This window comes from Antechinus flavipes, chromosome 2, assembly GCF_016432865.1.
Source record: "Antechinus flavipes isolate AdamAnt ecotype Samford, QLD, Australia chromosome 2, AdamAnt_v2, whole genome shotgun sequence".
Taxonomy (NCBI): Eukaryota; Metazoa; Chordata; class Mammalia; order Dasyuromorphia; family Dasyuridae; genus Antechinus; species Antechinus flavipes.
This window is the reverse complement of record NC_067399.1, coordinates 430,027,185-430,053,102: the sequence shown is the minus strand read 5'-3', so window position 1 is coordinate 430,053,102 and position 25,918 is coordinate 430,027,185. Positions and strand designations below refer to the sequence as shown.

Sequence of the window (25,918 nt, the reverse complement as noted above, 5' to 3'; positions counted from 1 at the left end):
CTTAACTTCCTCATTTCCAATGACCTATTTCCCAACCAAAACTAAGATAGTTATATCCATGATCCTATCATTTTGCCATTGATATTGTCATCACTATAAGTATTTCACTTCTATGTTCAAGATCTCTGAAATTTCTTTACTGCAAAATGTTGTTATTCCACCTCTACTCTATCTCTTGCATTCTCAACCCTATTTTTCATCTATATTGTAACTGTTAATCCTTTTGTCTCTCAATTCATTCTCAGACCTCATTCTTTGCACTACTCTCTTTTCCTTCCTTCTTCGTACTGACCCTTTAATGAGCCAGGTTAGTAAACACTGTCTTTTCTGTCACTGGATAATTAATTGATCTTGCCCTGTCAATCCCTGGTCTTGGATTACTCGCTATCTGCAATTTTTGCTACAATTCATATGGTGCTAAACAAAACTGGAAGAAATCACAAAACTCATGCTGGCTAGTTCAGCTAAAATTTTTATTACATGGTTTCAAGTGGACCCTTACTAGAGGGAGGCTTTTTACACCTCTCTAATTGATTCACCATCTGACTAAACATGGTGACTTTTCCAAGCCCTTCTATTCCTCCTCAAAGTTCCCAGTTTCCTTTCTAGCCATTCTTTCAGCTGAGAGCTTTGTATATTTCATTCAAAACTAGTGTGGCCATTCACTCAGAGAACCCCTTCACTCCCATCTTTGCTTATCTATTTGCTTATCCTATGTTCCTCATCTCTTACCAATCAAAAGCTGTCCACTACTATTTCTCCTTTATCCTTGTTTCACATAAAAAGATAGCCCTTTTAATTGCCCAGGCAAATACCTCTATATGCACAAGTGATCTGATCCATATTGACTTCTCCAGCAAACTGTCCCTCTTTATAATTTCTATTTTCTCACTATTCTTCAGACTCTCTATTGGCAAAAATGAAATGTCTTCTCTACCTTCAAAAAAATCCCAATTTGATCCATCCACCCTCACTGCTATTATACTGCTATAATTCTTTTTCTCTCATTCTTTATTATTCAATTGAAATTGCTTTCTACAAAATTGTCAATGATATCTTAATTGCCAAATTTAATGATTTTTTCTCAAACCTCATTCTTCTAGATCTCTTTGTAGCCTCTGACACTGTTGATCATCCAGTTGTCCTTGATATCCATTGCTCAATAAGTTTTCTCACACTTGATTCTCCTTTTATCTGTCTGATCATTCCTTCTCAGTCTCCTTAGCTGGATATTTATCCAGGTCATGAAAGCTAACTATAGATGTCATTCAAAACTCTGTCCTAAGCTCTCTTCTTTTCTACTATTTGCAATGGTCACCTCGACTCCTCTGGACTCAAATATCACCTCCATCGTGATGATTCTGAAAACTTCCTATTCAACTCTTTCCTGACTTGCAGCCTCCCATTTTCAATGGCTTATTTATTTAATATGCTAAAGATATTTTCAGTTCAACATGTTTAAAATGGAACTCATTAGCTTCCCTTCTAAATCCTTTCCTCTTCCTATGTTTTCTATAAAGGATAGCACCATTTCCCTGGTCACCAGGCTCCTATCCTAAATATTATCCTTAACTTATCACTTTTTTTTCACTCCCTCTTTCCATATTCAATCTGTGGCCAAGTCCTGTCAAATCTATCTTTATAACACCACATGTTTTTCTTTCTCTCATTTGACACTGCAATCCCACCAGTGCAGTCCCTCACTAACTTACACCTGGGTTATTGCAATATTTTGTTGATTGATATCCCTGACAAAAGTCTCTCCCCACTCCAGTCCACCTTTTTTCTACTCAGTAGTCAAATTAAATTTCCTGAAGTATAGGTCTTACTGTTGGATATTGCTTTCTCCCTCCCTCTTCAGTAAACTGTAGTACCTATTATTATAAAAAAGCATTTGCTTTTAATTAAGATTAATTCACATTCTCTAGAAAAGATTCAATTTAACAAGCAAACACCTCCCATATGCTAGGGACTGTCTTGTAACAAAGATATAAAGGCAAGCCAGAAAGCAAATTTTTGATAATTTATTATTTTTATTTTTCAAGTTACAAGTATTTTTTAACCTCAACCCTTAACCCTTAACCCCAACCCTGAATGAAACAAATTAAAACAAGGTCCAGGCAAAAGCCAATTGATTTATTTTAAACAGTATTCCTCCAATCTAGTAAACACTTTTATTGCTTCTGGTACTTAAAAATTTCCCTATTAGTATGTTAAGAACAGTATTATTACTGTGAATTAAGATGCATTAGTTGAGTGAAAAAGTTAAGCTCTCCTTATTTTTATTTCCAAAGAGTACTTAATTTAACTGGGCTCTAAGTTCTAGAGAATGTGAATTAATCAAAATAAAAGCAAATGCTTTTCTATAATTATGAAGAAGAGAACAAATAAGTGAAACACAGTACATAGATTGTTCAAAATAACCTTAGCCTTTAATTTCAAACTTTAGTGATTGCATTAACCAAATTATAGGTAGCAAAACACTCATAGTATATTCCTGTCTCCTCATTTCTCAAGGAGCTACATTGTCTATTGAATGTATTTAAACAATAAAATGACCAGAGTTAGAAAACAGAAAGTTGATAAAGCACACAAGGGTCCTGGATACTTCATAAATTAAATTAAAGCTTCTTAAACTGTGGGTCATGCCCTATATGGGGGTCATGTAACAGAATGTGAGATTGTGATGTTATGATTTATTATCTGTAAATGTTTAATTTATATGCTTATTTTATATACCTACATACCTGGAATCACATAAAATTTCTCAGGTGAAAAGGAGTTGTGAATAGAAAAAGTTTAATAAGACTGAACTAGATAAAAAAGAACTAACATTCTATGAGTTTGGAAAGAAGGAAGATTAAGTAAGAGACAATTTTATTACATCTTAAAAAATGTATAGATATACTTTTTTGGAAAATCAAATTAAAAGAATATTAAATCTAAAACATTTTAAATACTATTGATGTAATAGAACTGTGTTTCCAGATGTTTGTGGAGGGTGAGCGACCTGGTCTGGGGAAATTCCTAAAAATGATCCCCACCCTCCAACCACATTCCCAAGGGAATCTCCCATCTCCAAATAATCTGGGAATCACTTTGGTTTGGAAAACAATCACTATCCTTTAATGAATTGAAAATTAGCCTCGACTTCCAGCCAAGATGGTGGAGAGGAGGCACACAGCTGTATAAGCTCCGCGTTTTCTCTCAGAATCCATTTCATTACAAGCCTCTGAATTAATGCTTGACTGAAAAAAAAACCCACAAATAGTTACCAAGAGAAGACATCCTTGAAATTCACCAGGAAAGGTCTGTTTTTGCTCGAGGGTGGGGACGGTTTTAGATCGGGTGCAGGCTGAAGGCAGGCAGTGGCAGCGAGAGTACAGGAGCAGACTGGAGAGGGGGTGGAGTGTGATCTCAGCTGTCTCTGTGGGGGGGAATTTTGCTGCAGGATTGGATACTTTGCCCTGGCAGCAAGTCAGTAGCCCAGCAGAGAAGCTAAAAACACCGGAGGTGAAGAATACAACCCCAAACAGCTGGAGTCTCTCAGGACCTGGCCACCCCTCCCCCACAGTGACTCAGCACGCTCTCGGAGTCTCAGAGCGCAGGTGCAGCACAGCCCTGTAGTGCCTCGCTACTGCCCCCGCAGTCTGTAGAGAAAGCTCGGTAACACCACCCAGCCCCTCCCCCCAAAAAAGCAGACTCCATTTAGGGGTTTTTCCTTTTTTTCTTTTTGCTAGTTTGTCTTTGATTCTTTTCTGACAAAATGAGCAAAAACTCGAAAAGGACCTTAACCTTTGACAGCTTCTATATGGATAGAGAGCAGACTCTAAACCCTGAGGAGACGAAAAACAGACAGTCTCCAGGTGAATCCCCAAATGAGGAGATCATCTGTTCCTCAGCACAGATGAATCTCATAGAAGAAATTAAAAAGGCTCTCACAAGAGAGCTGGAAGAAAAATGGGAAAAGGAGGGGGAGGCTTGGCATGAGTGTCTGGAGAAATCATCTCACTCATTTAAAGACAGAGTGGATAAAGAAATCAAATCCTTGAAAAATAGGATTAGTGAACTGGAAACAGAAAATAGCTCTCTAAAAAATAAAATTGGCAAAATGGAAAAAAATTCCATAGAACAAAAGAACTCAATTGGACAATTAGAAAAAGATATTAAAAAAGTAAGTGAAGAAAATACTTCATTGAAAATCAGAATCGAACAAATGGAATTGAATGACTCGAGGAGACAAGAAGAATCAGTCAATCAAATCCAAAAAAATCAAACAATGGAAAAGAATGTGAAATACCTTCTTGGGAAAACAACAGACCTGGAAAACAGATACAGGAGAGACAATCTAAAATTATTGGACTCCCAGAAAAGTATGATGAAAAAAAGAGCCTGGACACTATTTTCCAGGAAATTATCAAAGAGAACTACCCAGAAGTCATAGAAACAGAGGGCAAAATAGACATTGAAAGAATTCATCGATCACCTACTGAAAGGGATCCTAAAATCAAAACACCAAGAAATATAGTGGCCAAATGCCAGAACCCTCAGACGAAGGAAAAAATACTGCAAGCGGCTAGAAAAACCCAATTCAAGTATCGAGGAGCCACAATAAGGATCACCCAGGATCTAGCAGCATCCACATTAAAGGATCGAAGGGCCTGGAATATGATATTCCGAAAGGCTAAGGAACTTGGTATGCAACCAAAAATAACTTACCCAGCTAGAATGAGCATCTTTTTCCAGGGAAGAAGATGGACATTCAATGAAGTAAGCGAATTTCACCTATTTTTGATGAAAAAGCCAGAATTTAACAAAAAGTTTGATCTAAAAATATAGAACTCAAGAGAAATCTAAAAAGGTAAAGATTAATCTTGGGAACTATATTTCTGATATAAAGAGGTATAAAGAATACATGTATACCTTGTTCTAGAAAGTAGATGTGGAAAGGACATTGTGCCAGAAAAAGGGTAAAGTGGGGTTACTACATCTCATGAAGAGGTAAAGGAAACCTATTATATCTGAGAGAAAGAATGGAGGGGGATAAATATAGTGGGTATCTTACAGCCTTCAGAATTCGCTTTAGGGGAACAATTTTAGACATTCAATTTATGGTAAAACTTCTCCTACCATATTGAAAAGTGAGAAGGGAAAAGTGAAAAGGGAAGGAATAAGCTAAGTGGAAGGGAATATGGAAACTGGGAGGGAAAGGGGTAAGATAGGGGGAGGAACTCTAAAATGGGGAGAGAGGTACTAAAAAGGGAGGGGTGTGAGAAGCAAGTGGGAAGTGGGGGGTAAGGGGAAAAGAAGAGAGAAAAGCATAAACAGGGGTTAACAATATGGCAAGTAATACAGAATTGCTCATTTTAACCATAAATGTGAACGGGGTAAACTCCCCCACAAAGGGGTTAGCAGAATGGATTAAAAGCCAAAATCCTACAATATATTGTTTACAGGAAACACACCTGAAGCAGGGAGATACATGCAGGTTAAAGGTAAAAGGTTGGAGCAAAATCTACTATGCTTCAGGTGAAGTCAAAAAAGCAGGGGTAGCCATCCTGATCTCAGATCAAGCTAAAGCAAAAATTGATCTAATTAAAAGAGTTAAGGAAGGGCACTATATCTTGCTAAAGGGTAGCCGGGATAATGAAGCAATATCAATATCAAACATATATGCACCAAGTGGTGTAGCATCTAAATTCTTAAAAGGGAAATTAAGAGAGCTGCAAGAAGAAATAGACAGCAAAACTATAATAGTGGGAGATCTCAACCTTGCACTCTCAGAATTAGATAAATCAAACCACAAAATAAATAAGAAAGAAGTCAAAGAGGTAAATAGAGTACTAGAAAAATTAGATATGATAGACCTCTGGAGAAAATGTAATGGAGACAGAAAGGAGTACACTTTCTTTTCAGCAGTTCATGGAACCTATACAAAAACTGACCATATATTAGAACATAAAAACCTCAAACTCAAATGCAGTAAGGCAGAAATAGTAAATGCATCCTTTTCAGACCAGGATGCAGTGAAAATTACATTCAACAAAAAGCCAGGGGAAAGTAGACCAAAAAATATTTGGAAACTAAATAATCTCATACTAAAGAATGATTGGGTGAAACAGCAAATCATAGACATAATTAATAACTTCACCCAAGAAAGCGATAATAATGAGACATCATACCAAAATGTGTGGGATTCAGCCAAAGCGGTAATAAGGGGAAATTTCATATCTCTAGAGGCCTATTTGCATAAAATAGAGAAAGAGAAGGTCAATGAACTGGGCTTGCAACTAAAAATGCTAAAAAAGGAACAAATTAAAACCCCCCAGCCAAACACTAAACTTGAAATTCTAAAAATAAAAGGAGAGATCAATAAAATTGAAATTAAAAAAAACTATTGAATTAATTAATAAAACTAAGAGTTGGTTCTATGAAAAAACCAACAAAATAGACAAACCCTTAGTAAATCTGATTAAAAAAAGGAAAGAGAAAAATCAAATTGTTAGTCTTAAAAATGAAAAGGGAGAACTCGCCACTAATGAAGAGGAAATTAGAGCAATAATTAGGAGTTACTTTGCCCAACTTTATGCCAATAAATTTGACAACTTAAATGAAATAGAAGAATACCTCCAAAAATATAGCTTGCCGAAACTAACAGAGGAAGAAGTAAATATCCTAAACAGTCCCATCTCAGAAAAAGAAATAGAACAAATTATCAACCAACTCCCTAAGAAAAAATCCTCAGGACCAGATGGATTTACATGTGAATTCTACCAAACATTTAAAGAACAATTAACTCCAATGCTAAATAAACTATTTGAAAAAATAGGGATTGAAGGAGTCCTACCAAACTCCTATTATGACACAGACATGATACTGATACCTAAACCAGGTAGGCTGAAAACAGAGAAAGAGAATTATAGACCAATCTCCCTAATGAATATTGATGCTAAAATCTTAAATAAAATATTAGGAAAAAGATTACAGAAAATCATCCCCAAGATAATACACTATGACCAAGTAGGATTTATACCAGGAATGCAGGGCTAGTTCAATATTAGGAAAACTATTAGCATAATTGACTATATCAATAACCAACCAAACAAAAACCATATGATCATCTCAATAGATGCAGAAAAAGCATTTGATAAAAATCCAACATCCATTCCTAATAAAAACACTTGAGAGCCTAGGAATAAATAGACTTTTTCTTAAAATAGTCAGGAGCATATATTTAAAACCGTCAATAAGCATCACATGCAATGGGGGAAAACTGGAACCTTTCCCAGTAAGATCTGGAGTGAAGCAAGGTTGCCCACTATCACCATTATTATTTAATATCGTATTAGAAACACTAGCCTCGGCAATAAGGGTCGAGAAAGATATTAAAGGAATTGGAGTGGGCAATGAGGAAACCAAACTATCATTCTTTGCAGATGATATGATGGTATTCCTAGAGAACCCCAGAGATTCTACTAAACAGCTATTAGAAATAATTCATAATTTTAGCAAAGTAGCAGGATACAAAATAAATCCCCATAAATCCTCAGCATTTTTATACATCACCAACAAAATCCAACAGCAAGAGATACAAAGAGAAATTCCATTCAAAATAACTGTTGATAACATAAAATATCTGGGAATCTACCTACTAAAGGAAAGTCAGGAATTACATGAGCACAATTACAAAAAACTTTCCACACAAATAAAGTCAGACTTAAATAATTGGAAAAATATTAAGTGCTCTTGGATAGGCCAAGCGAATATAATAAAGATGACAATACTCCCTAAACTAATATATTTATTTAGTGCTATACCAATCAGACTTCCAAGAAAATATTTTAATGATCTAGAAAAAATAACAACAAAATTCATATGGAACAATAAAAAGTCGAGAATCTCAAGGGAATTAATGAAAAAAAAAATCAAATGAAGGTGGCCTAGCTGTACCTGATCTAAAATTATATTATAAAGCAACAGTCACCAAAACCATTTGGTACTGGCTAAGAAATAGATTAGTTGATCAGTGGAAAAGGTTAGGTTCACAAGACAGAAGAGTCAACTGTAGCAATCTAGTGTTTGACAAACCCAAAGATCCTAACTTTTGGGATAAGAATTCATTATTTGATAAAAACTGCTGGGATAACTGGAAATTAGTATGGCAGAAATTAGGCATGGACCCACACTTAACACCATATACCAAGATAAGATCGAAATGGGTCCATGATTTAGGCATAAAGAACGAGATTATAAATAAATTGGAGGAACATAGGATAGTTTATCTCTCAGACTTGTGGAGGAGAAAGAAATTTGTGACCAAAGATGAACTAGAGACTATTACTGATCACAAAATAGAAAATTTTGATTATATCAAATTAAAAAGCCTTTGTACAAACAAAACTAATGCAAACAAGATTAGAAGGGAAGCAACAAACTGGGAAAACATCTTCACAGCTAAAAGTTCTGATAAAGGCCTCATTTCCAAAATATCTAGAGAAATGACTCAAATTTATAAGAAATCAAGTCATTCTCCAATTGATAAATGGTCAGAGGATATGAGACAATTTTCAGATGATGAAATTGAAACTATTACCACTCATATGAAAGAGTGTTCCAAATCACTATTGATCAGAGAAATTCAAATTAAGACAACTCTGAGATACCACTACACACCTGTCAGATTGGCTAAGATGACGGGAAAAAATAATGATGAATGTTGGAGGGGATGCGGGAAAACTGGGACACTAATGCATTGTTAGTGGAGTTGTGAACGAATCCAACCATTCTGGAGAGCAATCTGGAATTATGCCCCAAAAGTTATCAAACTGTGCACACCCTTTGATCCAGCAGTGTTACTTCTGGGCTTATATCCCAAAGAAATACTAAAGAAGGGAAAGGGACCTGTATGTGCCAAAATGTTTGTGACAGCCCTGTTTGTAGTGGCTAGAAACTGGAAAGTGAATGGATGCCCATCAATTGGAGAATGGCTGAGTAAATTGTGGTATATGAATGTTATGGAATATTATTGTTCTGTAAGAAATGACCAGCAGGATGAATTCAGAGAGGCCTGGAGAGACTTACATGAACTGATGTTAAGTGAAATGAGTAGAACCAGGAGATCATTATACACTTCAACAATGGTATTGTATGAGGATGTATTTTGATGGAAGTGGATTTTTTGACAAAGAGACCTAACTCAGTTTCAATTGATAAATGATGGACAGAAGCAGCTACATCCAAAGAAAGAACACTGGGAAATGAATGTGAACTATTTGCATTTTTGTTTTTCTTCCCGGGTTATTTTTACTTTCTGAATCCAATTCTCCCTGTGCAACAAGAGAACTGTTCGGTTCTGCAAACATATATTGTATCTAGGATATACTGCAATATATCTAAGATATATAGGACTGCTTCCATCTAGGGAAGGGGGTGGAGGGAAGGAGGGGAAAAATCAGAACAGAAGTGAGTACAAGGGATAATATTGTAAAAAAAAAAAATTACCCTGGCATGGATTCTGTCAATATAATGTTATTATAAAATAAAATAAAATATATATTAAAAAAAAAAAGAAAAAAAATTAGCCTCTAATAGCTCCCTAGCCTCAAACAATAGAAGGGTAGATAAAAGTTAAGATTCTAAATCCAAACTTTTGCAAATTCCTAATCAGGAAGCAACCCACTGAGGAAATAGTTCCACAGTAAAAATAATGACTCCCACCTTTTTTTTTGTCAAAAAACCTCGCTTGTAGACAGGACAAAAAGGGAACCCCATGGCTGAAAGGATCTCTCTCACCCCTCAACATTATGAAGGCATTAGGAGGAAAAAAATCTAAATTGTATTTGGAAATTTTTTTTCCTAAAGCTGAAAACATGTAAAATATAAGCACACATTCCATTCTTACAAAACTCAGATCATTCCAAAAAGGGTAAATATGTAAACAAGTATGATAAATTCTGCTATTTACAACTTGTTTTCATAAATACTTTGGTATTAACATTACAATTATTTACAATGTTGGTACTGATTAGCATCACAATTATGCTAGTTGCAATTCGGTTTTGATAAGTACTTTGGTATTCTTAGTTAAGGTAGAAATTGAAAAGTCAAAGAATGGTTTATGCATGAAACTTGGAATGTATATGGCATCTCCTGGATCTAGCTGGTGTTAATATAATGCTAGTTTTAAAAGGATATAAACCCTGGCTCTCAGATTAATAAATGAAAATTGCAAAGCATATCTTCAGCCTGGCCTCAAATATTTAATTCAGATTCACACTCTTGGTATTCACTGGAGTTTGGCATAAAAGTACAATTATTTCCAACTGACAAATAGGAGAAAGTCAACTCTTAATAGACTTGCTAAGTGGCTTTTTCAAAAAAAGAAGTCACAAAAATTTGGAAACAGGCAATATTTTTAATGTAGGTTCTCCCCAAAATAATTAAACAGATGAAAATATGAACAAATTTTGATAAAATTTCAAGCCAAAATTAGACAATATTGGTGTAGGAATCTAAGGGAACAATTTAACAAATTTAAATAATCAGGCTTATTCCTATTTGGGAAAATATCCTACACATAATGCAAATGTAGAAGTATCAATGAAGAAATTGGCACATAGTAAGTGTTTTGTTTAAAAAGGCAAAGAAAATACTTTTAAACTACATTAGTGTCATATATTTGAAAGTTTTGATAAGCTAAGAGCTCTGTAACATTAAACTGATTATTTCAATGGATAAAAAAATTGCCATATCAGACCTCATTCATTTGAAATTTACAATTCAAATATGGTATGCAAAATTTCTACTTACTAAATTTTTTGAAACAAGTGGACTAACCAAAGAGATGTTTTATATTTAATATTGACCTAGAAGAAATTAGAATTTTACCTACATTCATTTACCAACTATTAAAGTTCCTTCCCTGAGTATTGTATTGTATGTGAGGGAGACACAAGAAATGGATTAAGATAATGACCCCACCAAAATCTATCAGGTGCCAAAGTCAAGAGTTTAATTCCCTTAGTTTTGTTCAATGCCCTTATTCTTACTCAGCACCAACTAGCTGTTTTAAACACGTGCTAGGGGAATAACAGCTCATATTTATAAAGAGCTTAAAATTTTGCAAAACACTTTCTGCATAAATACTTTAAGTTAGGTAGGTATAACAAGATCCGTGGCTGTACTTTAAGCACTGAAAATCAATTGTCACTGCCAATACCAATTACATCAATGATGTTAGCAGCAGCATCATTCTATTTGGCAAACAGAAATTTTGCACTAGATAATTTCTAAGTCTCCTTCTAGTACTGACACTGTATGTTTTAAGATCTCTTTCCAGTTCTAATATTAGCAACAAAAACAACAGCACATGCATGACCCCTGGTTCATTCAGTACTCATTCAGGCATGACAATGTTCATGTCAAGGTCACAGATTTTTTCCCCCACAACTTAGGTTTAACATCTGCCTCTTAAATGAACATAAAATGCAGAACTTCAGACTGAAGATAAAAATATAAGTAAAAGCTAGTATATGACTTTGACACTCATCTCTCTTAAAGGGTGATCTTAAATGATCCTAAACGTTACCGCTATTCAAGTAATTTTTATTATTGAGACCCAGGGCTTGTTTTCCTTTTGTTTTTGTATCTCCAGAATTTTATACCCTACTTAGCATATACTGGACAATTAATAAATGCTTGTTCATTGAAGTACAAAAGGCTTCTATGTTATAAACTTCAAGGATGGTGTTAAATTATAATATTTTTATTGGAGTCTTTAAAACATTCCAACTCAAAGAAAGAGAATTCCTTCAAAAACTATAAATCTAACTTTAACTGTTATGATGGAAAGAACACTGCATTTAGTCAGAACCTTAGATTTCAATTCTTAGCAATAACAAAGACTAGAATTTGGCCCCAAAAAAGTCTTTTCCCCTCTCTGAGAAAAATTTTTCCATAAAATGAATGAGCTGGACTTAAACTGTTTCTTAAGTATCTTCAAACTTTTTAAAATTCTAGGTCTTTAAATTTCTTCCAGTTTAAGATGTTGTGAATCAGGTTAATGTTTAGTACCTTTCATAAATGACTTGTGTCTGAAAAGCCTGAGAAAATTTTTAACTTAGTCTTTTTTCTGCCCACTGTTTCAAAGGTTTAGAGAGTTCAAAGAGGTAAAGGTACCAATTCATTTTGAAGTTCCCTATGTAGAGAAGTAGCACTGTCATTATCATTAGGGCTTTTTTTGGTAGAGGAATGGCATAATGGGGAATAAAAGAAATAACTGACTTAGAATTCTGCCACTTACTAGCTCTATGACCTTGAGCAAGTCCCTACAACTCTCTGGATCTCAATTTCTCATCTGTAGAGTGAGAGAGTTGAACCAGATGATCTTTAAGGTCCATTCCAGTTCTAACATTCTTTGATTCTGTGAAACAGATAAACAGATATTTCAACTCTTCAGTAATGGAAATACAATGTAATTATGGCAAAAATTAATCTATTTTCCTCTTAAAAGTTTCACTGAAAATTATATATTTGTAAAACGTTTGTAAAATGTGGTATTTGTATTAAGTGCTAAGAAATTATATTTTTAAATACAAACTTAACTTTAAAAAACCTATATCTGTGCTTTCATCAGTAAGGGAGCTTGCGATGAAGAAATCCCTCTCCCTTACCAGACTGGAATTTTCTCTGCAATTAAGTCTTAGAGAGGTTCCTGGAGGATTTAAGTGATTTATCCAGAACCCCATGGTCAATTAAATTTAAAAGTCCCTTAAACTTATATTCTAAGGTCAGTTCCTTATTTGCTATGACATGCTGCCTCAATAATTTTATTACAAATTGGAAAACATTCTCTAAGTTTATCAATCATATTCATAAACTTGTTCAATTTTAAACTTAACTTTGCTATCATAACTAAGAAAGATAACATATACAATGCATTATTAAAAAGTTGTGTGATCTTGGACAATTTGCTCTTTCTCCATAGTATTCAGCCTCCTTTTCTGAAAAATAAAGAGATTGGACTAAATGATCTCTTAAATCCCTTTCAACCCCGAGATCCTAGATTCCTATGATTCAGTAAATTTACCATAGGCTAGATAGAATATATTGATAGAAAAGATAACTTAAGAGCATTTTGTAATCACACAGGGTTAAAAATGTTAGTGAAAACATTACAAGGATCCTGCACTGAATAAGTTGAAGAGTAAAATGTATTTTATCTAAGATATCGAACTATAATTTTTCCACATTAAAATTGTATGCATTTTTAAATCTTAAAATAGTTCTAAACAGATTGCTAATTCTCAACATACCTTCAAACCCACTTTCAAGCTTTCCTTAGAACTCCAGTTCCTTATTTTCAATTGCCTACAATCTCCAGGATTTTGAGATCCTGATGGCATCTTAAAGTTGATATGTTCTGAATTAAATCCCTCATTAAATCCCTTAATTTTTCTAGTCACTCTGACTCAAAACTTTGAGTTGTTAAACCAACATTAAGTATCTGGGGACCAAAGGCAAAAACAGACGTTGAAATACCAAAATATGGTAAACTAGTGGATATGTGGGATGAGTAAAAGTGAGGAGTTGAAAATGAGAGCACAGTTTTAACATGGGCACTGAAAGCATGATATTCTTCTAGTTAAAAAAAATTAAGGAAATTCCTAAGAGTTTTTGAGGGGTTATTCAAGGGGAAAATGTGATGCTCACGATATCCATTTCAAAATGTCCCCAAGGTAGTTATGATAAGGAGCTAAAGCTCAGAAGACAATTAAGGGTTTTATAGATAACTCTGGTAACCATCAGGATAGGAGCCCACGTGAATGAATCAATGAGATTCCCAAGACAGAAAGTATGGAGAATATAATGAGGTCCAGCATATAGCCTTGTGAATAACCATTATTAGAGGATATATTCAAGATGATAACCCAGCAAAGGAAAACAATCAGACAGGAAAACCAATAAGAATACAGGAGCATGAAAACTCAGAAAGGATGAAATTCTACAGATAAGGAAGAGATAAGACTTAAGAAAAGATAATTAATTTTTGCAATTAAGAGATCTTTGGTGATGGTAGGACAATGAGGTCCAAAGTTTCCCTTGGAAGGTCTAGAAGAAAGTGAGAGGAAAGTGAAGGCTATGTATGATGAAAGAAGCTTTTTTCATGAAGTTTAGATGAAAAGGAGAGACATAATAGCTAAGTATATTCAAAGATGATAGTGTAATGCTGGAGAAACTGAGAAAGACAGAGATTAGAGAGTATTTAATCATTTATTAAATGGAGAGATATACTGGGATCAAATGGATCCATGTTTGATCCCAGGGCCGATAAGACTATTGTCTCCAAGAATCCAGCAAACAATCAGAGCTCTCAATGACATATATACACGTGCCTCAGACTGAGGCAGGGGTGGAGTCAGGGTGCTGAGAGTGGGAAGGGGACTGACAGGGTGGCCTGAGCCACTGGAGATAGGGAGAGGCATCTTGATAAGACAGTATCTGCTATTCTAATAGCTTGGGATGGGGAGAGGCATTCTGATGTTCTATCAAATATTCTGATAAAGAGAGAGGAGAGGAGGTTTTGCAGAACTGAGAAGCAGGCAGGATTGAATCAGGAAAATTAGGGAAACTGAGGCAGGATAATAAAAGAGAACTGTGGCATAACAATAGGATCTACTGAGGATTTGAGAGTTTTTGAAAGGGAAGACTTGGGACCCCTTGTAGGTGGCCTGGAAGAAACTAGGAAAGATTGAATATTAGAGAAAGTGTTATGGTGATAGGACTATCTGTGGAGAAGACAAGAGGGAAAGGGAATAAGTGTACCAGCACAGGGGCTGACAATATTCCCTCTTTAGAGAACGAATTAAAGAAAAAGAGAATGGGAAAGTATGTCAATTATTTAGAAGATGAACAGAAGAAAGTTAAAATGAGTAGTTCTTATTTGGGGGGAATAGAAGAGTAGAAAGTCAATGGAAAGTAAAATAGCCACTGTGGATTATAGAACTCAAACCCACTTACACAGAAAAGGACCCTCATGTAATGAGGGCTAATATGAGATAAGTTCTATTTAGTAACACAGAATGGGAAAAGGCAAATTCAGGAGAGAAATAGGACAGATAATTCTCTTGAATGCTCTTGAAGTTCAAGAATAAAAGATAGCAAAATATTAAAATAGCCATGTAAAGGACAGAATGGGGAGGGGAAAACTTAAGGTAGAGCAAGAAAGATAGCTTGAGTAAGATCTGAGGAGTGGAAGGTTTTGAGGACAAAATGACAGAAATGGTTTAATCAGACAAAGCAATTCCAGAGTTTTGTGTTTGTGGTTGCTGTTTGCTTGCTTTGTTCTGTTTTTCATGAAAATGAAACATTGGGAGCCAAGAGAGTGGAGTAAAGGCTGGGACCCAATTGAACTCTGCTAGCATTCCTCTCTAAACAACTGTAAAATAATTTCAAGTAAAATTTTGAAGTGGCAGAGTTAATAAAAGATGAGAGGAAGACATTTTTGCCACTTAAAACAACTTAAGAGGTCCAGAGGAGAGGTCTGTTACCTACCTACCAAGGTAGACACAAGCCCAGAGCATGGCAGGAACACCAGGAGTGCTCTCAGCCCAGAACACAAGAGCAGGTTCAGCAACTAACTGGAAAGAGATTACAGGGGACCTGAGGCTGGTGCTGATTAGCAACTCAATAACATTTAAGCATTTTTTAGTCATAGTTTCAGCATAGAGAGCATTACTTTTATCAATAGCACAAGCAAGCAGGGGTCCCAGTCATAGTTTTAGGGCCAAGAGGAATGCTAGCACTTGCAGATGCAGAAGAGTAGGGGACCTGGTTAAAGTTCCAAGGCCAAAAGGAGCACTAGTACTAGTATTTGCAGAGTAGCAGGAGTCCTTCCTTGGTAATGAGCAGACCAGATGTCTCCCCACATCACATCACCTTGGAAGCACTGAAAACTTAACAGATCCTCAGAACAGTTCTTAAAACAGCAGCACAAAAAAACCCTGGAGCTTGCTTGGAACAGTGCATTCATTACCTAGAGGTAAATTGAGCCCAACTTTAACATAAAGTTCACTCAAGAAAGAGGCTGGAAAACTAAGCAAACAATGAAAAGAAAAAGAACATCATAAAAAGCTATCATGGTGACAGAGAAGAGAAAGACATAAACTTAGAAGTAGAAAACGATGTGTAAACAGCTATAAGCAAAGCCTCAAAGAAAAATGCTAATTGGATTGAAAAACAGCAAGAATTCCTGGAAAAGTTAAAGAAAGAGTAGAAGAAAAATTGGGGAAATGAATGAGAATGTTGCAAGAAAGTTATGAAAAGAGAGGCACAAAAATTCACTTAAAAGAGTCTTTAAAAAGCAGAATTAGCCAATTAAAAAAAAAGGCACAAAAGTTCACTAAAGAAAATAATTCCTTAAAAATTAAAATTGGACAATGTCTCAATGAGATTAAGAAACTTTAATGAAACAAAGTTGAAAGAATAGAAAAAATAGAAAATGTGAAATATTTCATTGACATTCAAATAAAAGACTCAGGAAAAGCATAGAAAGGTAAACAAGAAAAAAACAACCATTAGGAATGCAGTAAAGTTAAACTGTTTACATTCTTATATGGAAAAATGATTCTAAGAACTTTATCATTATTAGGCAGTTGGGAGGAGCCTACGTAGACAGACAGAGGGCACAAGTGTGAGTCAGTTATGTTGGGATGATCTCAAAAAAAAAAAAAAGAAAGGGGGTAAGAAAGAAGGATGCACTGGGACAATGGTGAAGGAAGAGGTAGAAGAGGGAAAACTTTTCTCACATAAAGAAGTTATATAAGGAAGAGCTTTTATAAATAAAGAAAAAAATGGAGCGTAGAGTAGAGAGCAATATTTGAATCTAACTTTCATCAGAATTGGTTCAAAAAGGGATGAACACATATACACATTCAATTGGGCATAGAAATCTGTCTTACCCAATAAGGAAATAGGAAGAAAAGGGAATAAAATATGGAATTGAGGGGAGGAGGGAAAATGTAATAACAGGAAGGGCAAATTTGAGGAAGCAAAAGAGACTTTTGAGGATGGAAAGAATTAAAATAGAGAAGGGTAAAAAAGAAGGAAATGAAAGAGAGGGAAATACAGTTACCATAATTGTAAATGTGAATTAGCTCATAAAATGGAAGCATATTGCAGAATGAATTGTAAACCAGAATTCAACAATATGTTGTTTACAAAAGACATATTTGGGACAGAAAAATGAACTTTCTGTTCAACTGAACAAATTGAAATGAAGAGCTGGATCAGTTTAGTTTGCTTCAGCTAAAGTGAAATAGGCAAGAGTAGAAATTGAGCTCAGACAAAGCAAAAGCAAATTTAGACTTATCTGAAAAAGATAAACAGGGAAACTGCATTTATCTTAAAAAGTACAATAGACAATGAAACAGTGTCAAAAAAAAATCACAGCAAGTTTCTCTCATAAAGGCTTCATTTCTTAAACATATAAAGAACTGAATCAAATTTATAAAATATAAGAGGCCCATGATTAAGTGGCCAAATGATACAAACAGGTCTTTTCAGAAGAAATCAAAACTATAATCATATAGTAATGCTTTAAATCATTATTGATTAAAGAAAGGCAAATTAAGACAATTCTGAGATAATACCTCATACCTACTGGAAATATGGAGAAAATGAAGGAAAATAGGTTCATGGAGGAATGAACTGGTTGAACCCTTTTAGAAACAATTGTGTAATATCAAACTGTGCATACCCTTTAAACCATCAATCCCACTATTAGGTTTACACCCCAAAGAGATCAAAGGAAAAGGAAAGTACCTTTATGTATAAAATATTTATAGCAACTCTTTTTTTTTTTTGGTGGCAAAGAATTAGAAATCAAAGGACATTCATCAATTGGGGAATGGCTGAACAAATTGTAGCATATGATTTTGGAGTACTATTATGCTATGAGAACTGATGAGGTGGTGATTTTCAGTGGAAAAACCTCCCAACATACCAAGAACTATATAAATGATGCAAAGTGATTAGAACCCAGGAGACCATGTGCACAGTAATGGCAATGTTATTAATGATGATCAGCTGTGAAGGAATTGGTTACTCTGACTGATATAGTGATCCAAGATAGTACCAAAGGACTCAGGATTAAAGAATGCTATCAGCTTCCAGAGAGAGAAATAATAAAATAATAAACTGTGAGTGCCCACTGATGCATAATTTTCTCACTTTATTTTCTGTTTTTTTTTTAAACAACATGACTAACATGAAAATGTTTTGTATGATTTCAGTTGTATAATTAACATTATTATCATATTATCTGCCTTTTCAGTAGGTGATGGATAGGTAAGGGAGAATCTCAAACTCAAAATTTATAGAGAAAAGAAAATGGAATACTTAAGAGATGATGGCATGTTCACATATATATGTATAACCATCCTAAAGTGAAGACAAGAAATAGGAGATGAGAGCTAAATAAATTGAGGAACTAGTGTTTGAAAAAACATCAACATTTATATTGAATTCCCAAGTATAAACCCAGTGCTGAATCCAACTACTGAATTCTTTGAGAAAGGAAGAATGATCAGGAGATTGCTAAAGAACTAACATTCCTATCTGTATTGAATGTTATACTAGGATAAAATGAGCCTCAGAAAAGAGCATGCAGATTGATAGCAAAGAATGAGAATATGAAAGAATGCCTTTTGACACTCTTATGAGCCCTCTAGTCACTTGATAAGATAAGCTCCTCAAACCTTCAATTCCTTCTCAATGAAACCTTGGTACAGGGAATATTCTGGACTTGGAAGTCAGATGAACAAGGTTCACATACTGGCTTGTTCACTTTCTGTGTCACATGGGGCAATAATTTCCCTGGGCCTCAGCTTTCTCATCTATAAAACAAGGGGTACAGCTTGATGAACTTTAAAGTTACTTTTAGTCTGAGATCTATGATCTTATGTACGGCCAAGTTCAAGTCCTCTGGTCTTCTATATAATAGTAGTATTGGTCTTCTAATTAATATTCCTCTATTTTGTATATTCATTCTCTACTTTATCTTTTGCATTACCTGAACAGAATAATCATCCAACTTTATATTACTGCAAACTCAACTGCCTACTAAATGCTAGGTACTGAGAATAAAAATACCTCCACATTCAGTTACATGATCTCGTATAGGGCTGCAACCTATAGTTTAAGAAATAATGATCTATGGCATTACAATGGAAAGTGACTTACTAGAACTGTACAACCAGTATATAAAAAGGGGAGATTTGAATCCAGCTCTTCCTGAGACTGCAGCAACTCTCTATCCATTATCCCACATTTTTCTTTCTGAAGCATTCTATTTAGCACTTTAAATATCTGATAAAAACTGCTATTCAGCTTCCCTTCCTTCACTGCTCCTCACCTCTTTACTCATTCCACCTCCCCAGCCTGGATCACCTCTCCCCATTAAATAAGTTTTTCTTTCTTTTTTTTTTTCCTGAGAATAGTTTTTATTTTCAAAATATACTCCAAGATTGTTTTCAACAATTACCCTTGCAAAATCTTATGGAACATCTTTTTTTTTTTTTTTTTTTTTTTTTAAGTCTTTCCCCTTTCTTTTTTCACAAAAAATTCTATCACTCTGTGTCCTTTCTAGGGGAATGTTCCTATCCTCTCAAATTTCTCCTAAAAGTTTATCTGGATCTTTTATTTTTCCTTATTTTCACTCATATCATACTTATTTGTATACATGACCTTTCCACCAATCTACAAGATTTCAAATTCTCTGAATCTAGCATAGGACCTTAAGTATTTAATAAATATTTGTGATATTTAACTGAAACTACAATAAAAAGATGTAAAATGGTATGAAGGGAGAAATCAACTAAATTTAAAATATTGGAGAAAAGGATTTGTTTAAACTCAATGTATTTAAACTCTATACCTAGGCATTTTGTTACTTTGTGTCAAGTCAGGAAGGGCATCTTCTAGTTCCCTAGTATCAATGGAGTTTTGTAGATTTTTTTTGAAGTTACTTTTGTTTCAATATGTTGCTACTATAATACCAATATTAATATTGCCTACTGTAGCTGTTTAACAATAGTTCTACTGAAAAAAATTATAAAAAATATACAGCTGCCCAAAAAACTCGAAAATAATTCATTTGTTCTTTACACTATGATAGGAGCTGATTCAACATATTCCAACTACTTTAAAATGTAGGGATCAAGCTGATTTTATTCAAAATTAGGTCATTATTATTGATGTTTCACTACAAGAACAAAGATATTATCTTATAACCTGAGACACCAGACTTTACAGTATGAGGTTAAGTGTATTCTTCCAAATAGTAATTAAGTTTTTCGCCTTTCAGAAACAAAAATTCTCCTAGCCAGTCTCCTAGCTTCCACAAGACTAATGTAGGATCAAGGGATTTTAGGGCTAGAAGGGACCACTGAGATCACTTAGTTCTTTGTAAAGATTAAGGTAAGAGGTCCCAGCTGACACATTTCAAAACCTGCATTTCACAAAACGTACTGTAATATATATAGGTATTTCACAATACCTACAAAGGGTAACACAAATAAAGGATGTCCTAAAATTTCCTATCCTTTTATTGATCTACATAGGCTTTATAAGGCCTTCTCTAGCTATACCAGCCCAGGGATCATTATGCCTCTGAATTTCTAGAGAACTCATAAATGTACAATATAATTATTGAATGTTAGAACCTGAAGGAGACCAGAGTCTTCATTTTATATCTGGAGAACCTGAGGCCCCGAGATATTGAATAATCTATTACTGTGCATCCAGCTAGCTACTTAGAGCAAGGAGGTACAGTGGAAGAGCTCTCAGTCCTGTATCAGGATACCTGAGTTTCTATTCTAGGCTCTATAATAAATTTGCTGTGTAACTTTAACCAAGTTTCTCTGGGCTTCAGTTTCTTTAAAATGAGGTGGTTGCATCCTCCAGCTCTAACATTTTAAGATTTCCAAGTCTTAAATTCCTTTAGGGCAGATTTTTCACCTTTAAAAATGATCTCAAGGTCCCTTTTTTTTTGTCCCCTTTGTTAGAATATTTGTAAATATATAAAATACATAGATTTACAAAGGAAGACAATTATATTGAAAAACATCAAAATATTAAAAAAACACAAAATTCCCATCTTTTGGGCAAAAGATGTTCCTTATTTATTTTTTTATTCTCCTTTTGCACTCTGCCTCAAACATAATAGGCAATACATAAATTTCTGCTAAACGAATTCTAAACAAGAAAATTAGCTGACTTTTATGATAAATAAGGCTAAAAAAGTACTTTTCCACAACAACTGTGGCAGATCAGTATTACAAATAACAGTATCCTCACTTTACTGAAAAAAAAAAAAACAGTTTAAAGGAGGTCTTAGCCAATACTGGATCTCATCCCTCAAGCGTTAGAACCTCAGCCTGGAGAAGAGCGAGGAGCATCTGGGTTCCAATGTGAATTCTACCATTTTATAACAGGGTGACCTAGCAAAGTCACATTTGCATGTCATATATTAGACACTTGGTAAAAGTTGGTCAAACTGAAATCATCTGACTTCTTCAGACTTCAATTTCAAATGTAAATTGATGGGTTGAGACACGATTTCTAAGCTAAGGCGTAGAGGATCTCAGAGGACTTTCCTCCCCAAGGTCCATCACCTAGCAACGACTCCCGCTGTCCCCTTCAGGCGGTCGCACAGGGTCCCCTGGGCGGCCGCCATCTTGGATGTCCATTTGGAGACAGACTCCGTTCTGCTATTCCCTGAGTCCCAAGAGTCCAGCAAAGGACTTGTCGGAGCCAGAAAGGGGGATGGGGTGGATGACCTAGGTATGCCGATAGAAGGAAGACTCCTATATAGGAGCTGTGCCCTCCAGCCCCACGACAGGTCTAGAAGTCATCCGTGGGGTCTGTCCAAGGTATCTGGAGGTGGAATGTTGAGGGGGTGGCCGTCCCCGCTCCCGGATCTTGGACTAACCATAGAATGCTCCAGGCTGCTGGTGCCTCCCTCCACCCTCCTCTCCCTGGCTCTGCCCGCCTCGGCCCAACTCACCGCTAGCTCCCGCAGCCTCTACAAGCGATTCCGCTGCTCCCGGAAGAGAAGCTCCCGCCAGCCCCACGGCCTTAAGCCCGCCAGTCAGTCCCACCCCCCCTCCCCACCCCCGGTCTCCTCCCGCCCGCTTGCGCCTGCGCAGCCCAGCTCCTGAGCCCACGCCCGAGTCCTAGCAAGGAGCCACCCCTGTTGGCTGGAGGCTTTCCAGTCCAACTCCGCCCGTTTTTCGGTGAGATGGAATTCAGGGCCGAAAAAGGTTAAGAAAATTTTCTCTGGGCTCCTAGAAGATAAGTAAAGAACTGAGAATTAAGCTCAGGAGAACAGTACTTTAATAGTAGGGGTTGTGGAGAACCTGAGTTCAAATTTACCTTCCTTTCATTAGGAATGCAGTAAAAGGGAAGAGCCCCCCTTTTTTGTGATTGTATGCAACCTAGCGGTGCAAGGCTTAAACTTTTTCAATTTGTGACCCCTTTTCTCTAGAGAATCTTTACCTGACCTTGATATATAGATATATAAAATAGATAAATAAACTGAACATTTCATGATAATTAATCATAACCCCTTACGTTATAAGAATCCACATTTTTAAAAAATTTTGACTTAGAAGATCGTATATAATGATCTAGAAGATACCTTTAAGATCATCCACCTTGTTGACTTGGAAAAGCACTTTTCTACCCAGGGCATTCGGACCGGCTCTTAGAACAGTGCCTTACTAGTAGAGGCTTAAAAAATACTTCTTGATTGACATGTTTTCTGAAGGTCCTGGAGCCCTAAAAAGCTCCTTTTCTGAGAAATTGGACACACACGTTTTCTATTTGGTCCTCAAATCCAATTTCTAAGGGAAAGTTTGAAGAGCAAGCATACTACCCTAATAGAAGTATCTCCGTCGCTCCTCCTCCCACAAGGCTTAGTCATCTCTGCCCCCTGCCCCAAAAGTTCCTCCCCAACCTTCGATCATTGTGAGTTTCCAATATTAGATAGCCCAGAAGCACAAATGCCATATGTCTGCGTGAGACATGTTGTTAGAAATTCTGTTTAAAAAAAAAAAAAGATGGGTCTAGGTGTGTGCCAGTATCAAATCTTTCTCCCCATCTTTCAGCTAGTCAGTCCCTGAAGTATGACTTCTGCATATGACTCTGGGTCCAAGAAATCTTGTGAGACAGCTGAATATTTCTCCTTCCCACATCATCAGCCTCCTCTAGTCACAGCTCCACTCTTTCCTTACTAGCAAATTCAACTATGATCTTCCTTAAAGGCTTGCAAGCTTCCTCATTAGCCCATTCAATTTCCCTTTTTGTTGAATAGTGTTTTCTCTAGTGTCTAGTGACCCCATCTGGGGTTTTCTTAGCAAAGTTACTGAAGCAATTTGCAATTTCCTTCTCCAGTTCATTTGACAGATGAGGAAACTGAGGTAAACAGGGTTAAGTGACTTGCCCAGAATCACACACAGGTAGTTTCTGAGGCCAGATTTGGTCTTCCTGATCCAGGGCCCAACATTTTATCCATTTTATTAACTATTTTCCTACAAGGGACAAATTTTCTGTACTTGAGTATATTTCTCCTCTCTATGAGAGACCCTATCACTCGGCCCTACTAAGAGCTCTAGGTTTGATAAGATTTTTATTACCAAATTCAGAGTTGTGAGGAAGCCTTTTGGTAAAACTTAAAACTATAAATGTGTGAGATATTACTGTATATTGCCCTAGATAACAGACTAATGCATATTGGGTAACAGGGTAGAGTTATAGTTCAACTGGAGCACATTTGAATAAAGTCTATTTTTTTTCCTAAATTGAATCAGCCCTCTCTACAAAACACAGCAGAAACTCGAAGAATTTGGGGGTGAGAGGTTCAAGGACTGGATGAAGGGAAGGTTGCATATGGAAATATCAGAGTTAGTTTTCTTGTTGAGGTATTGAATGTAGTGTTGGACAGAGGGAAACTAAAGGACTGATCCCTGAGGAAGGCATAAGGCACTGATAGATATCGGTGTAGGGGAATCATGGTTCCACCCTCAGGAAAGGTCATGGAGACTGAAATCCAAGTTCTGTCAAATCACTGAGACCCATCCACAGTAGGGGGCTTGAGCAGTCTTACTTTGCATGTCCTGTCAAAAATCCCAGGCATGTCCCTGAGATTAAATTTTCCCTATAAAATGGTACTCTGCTGCATGGTGGCTTTCTCTTTATCCCTCCACCATGCCACATAGTATCTCCCCTAACTCCATATGCTTCTTAACCTTACTTCTCCAACTTATAGCTAAGGAACTATTTTAAGTTTCTTTCAGGATTTAGCCTTTCAACTAAGGACATGTTACAACCTTATGGGATACTCCCTTTCTACTAGGTAATCATGAATTCCACTGAGAAACTTGTCTTTCACATACTTTCCTGAAGCAGGTGGTCCCTTTAAGAAACTATCCTTTCAGATTTGATTTATTCCTTTCTGATTCCCAAACCCTCCTAGCTGATGCATTATCAATTCAAGAAGCTAGAACCTTTGATTCACAAATCTGGTCAAAAGCACCCCTTTTAATTCCAATAGGAGATTTGGGCTTGTCCCAGCCCCTCCGGATCTGAGCTAACTTGGGACTCCACTCACAGGCCCTTTTAGCTAAATCTCTCATTATAAAAGGAGCCAGACTAAAACCCTCTCTTTGCAGAGGTTCCAAACATGCCAACTATGCCGTGCTTGACATCCCAAGGAGCCTCTGCCTACTGGAATATTGTTTCCGGTGCCCTCTTCTCTTTACCTAACACCTTTTACTAACTAGACTTTAACCTTACTTCCAATCCCCATAACAAACCTCTTTTATCAATCTAGGTTTTTGGGTCTGTAAATTCCTTTGCAGAGAACTGCTTGTGCGGCCACTAGACCTCATTTAACTCCCTACCCTTGTGCCGAATCCAAATGGGTTGCAGGGGAGCTCCATTTGATTCCCTGTACCCCGAACTTGTCATTAGACCTCATTTTCATTTGGGTACCCCAACTCTAAATCTCATCACTCCCAACTCTATTTCACATTTACCATTTCTGCTGTTTATCCCTTCATTTTATCTGTAACCGATTTTCCTTAATAAATCTTTTATCAGAGAGAATGGATATTATTAAATTCTTCACATAACTGAACCCTAACATTTTGGTCTCTACCATCATCTGATATTTTCATCATCCACATCATCCACAGAACACACATTAATCTTAATACATTATAGAATTTATAGCTAGAAGATCCCTTAGATGTCTTCTTGTTCAACTCAAGAAGAAACAGACTCATTGGGAGGAAATGATTCCACTAAAGTCTTTCATTTCATTAGAAATGAGCAGTTCAATTGTATACAGAAGTATTTATTAAGTGCCTACATACTATGTGTCACATATTCTTCTAGACCTGACAACAAATGTATAATCTGAAGAGAAAGAAAAAGCAAAAGGAAAGAGAGGTTGGGAAGAAAGAGGAAGGCCAATCTAGATGAGGGGGTGAGGGGAAGGAGGGGAAAATTTGGAGCAGAAGGTTTTGCAAGGGTCAATGTTGAAAAAAATTATCCATGCATATGTTTTGTAAATAAAAAGATATAATAAAAAAAAAAAAAAGGAAAGAAAAGAAAGAAGAAGGCCAGATGATAAAGGAAAAGAGAAGAAAAAAGAAATTTTAAAAAAGTAATTTTTTAAGTAGAAAAAAATGAAGGCAGAGGGAAGAAGGAAGACTTTAAAAATATAGATATTGTGCTCTTTTAACAATTTCAAATAAAGGAAAAAAAAAAAACATGATCCTGAAATTCAGTTTCCAGTGTCATTTTTTTTTTTTTTTTTAGGGATAGAATTTCAGTAACTGTTTCCACAAACATTTTA

At 35.9% G+C, this 25,918-nt stretch overlaps 1 protein-coding gene across 2 annotated transcripts in view; it reads right to left on the bottom strand.

Moving 5' to 3' along the window:
• The window catches only part of SFXN1 (sideroflexin 1), a 53,007-nt gene extending 30,853 nt beyond the window's left edge, over positions 1-22,154 (bottom strand). The window contains exon 1 of one of the 2 annotated variants that reach the window (XM_051978934.1): positions 22,064-22,154. The gene's annotated coding sequence lies outside the window, so the exon portion shown is untranslated. Of the gene's footprint in view, positions 1-12,301; positions 12,385-22,063 lie in introns of those variants that run through there. The other variant, XM_051978935.1, reaches the window with a different exon arrangement.
• Between the last annotated feature and the right edge of the window lie 3,764 nt (positions 22,155-25,918).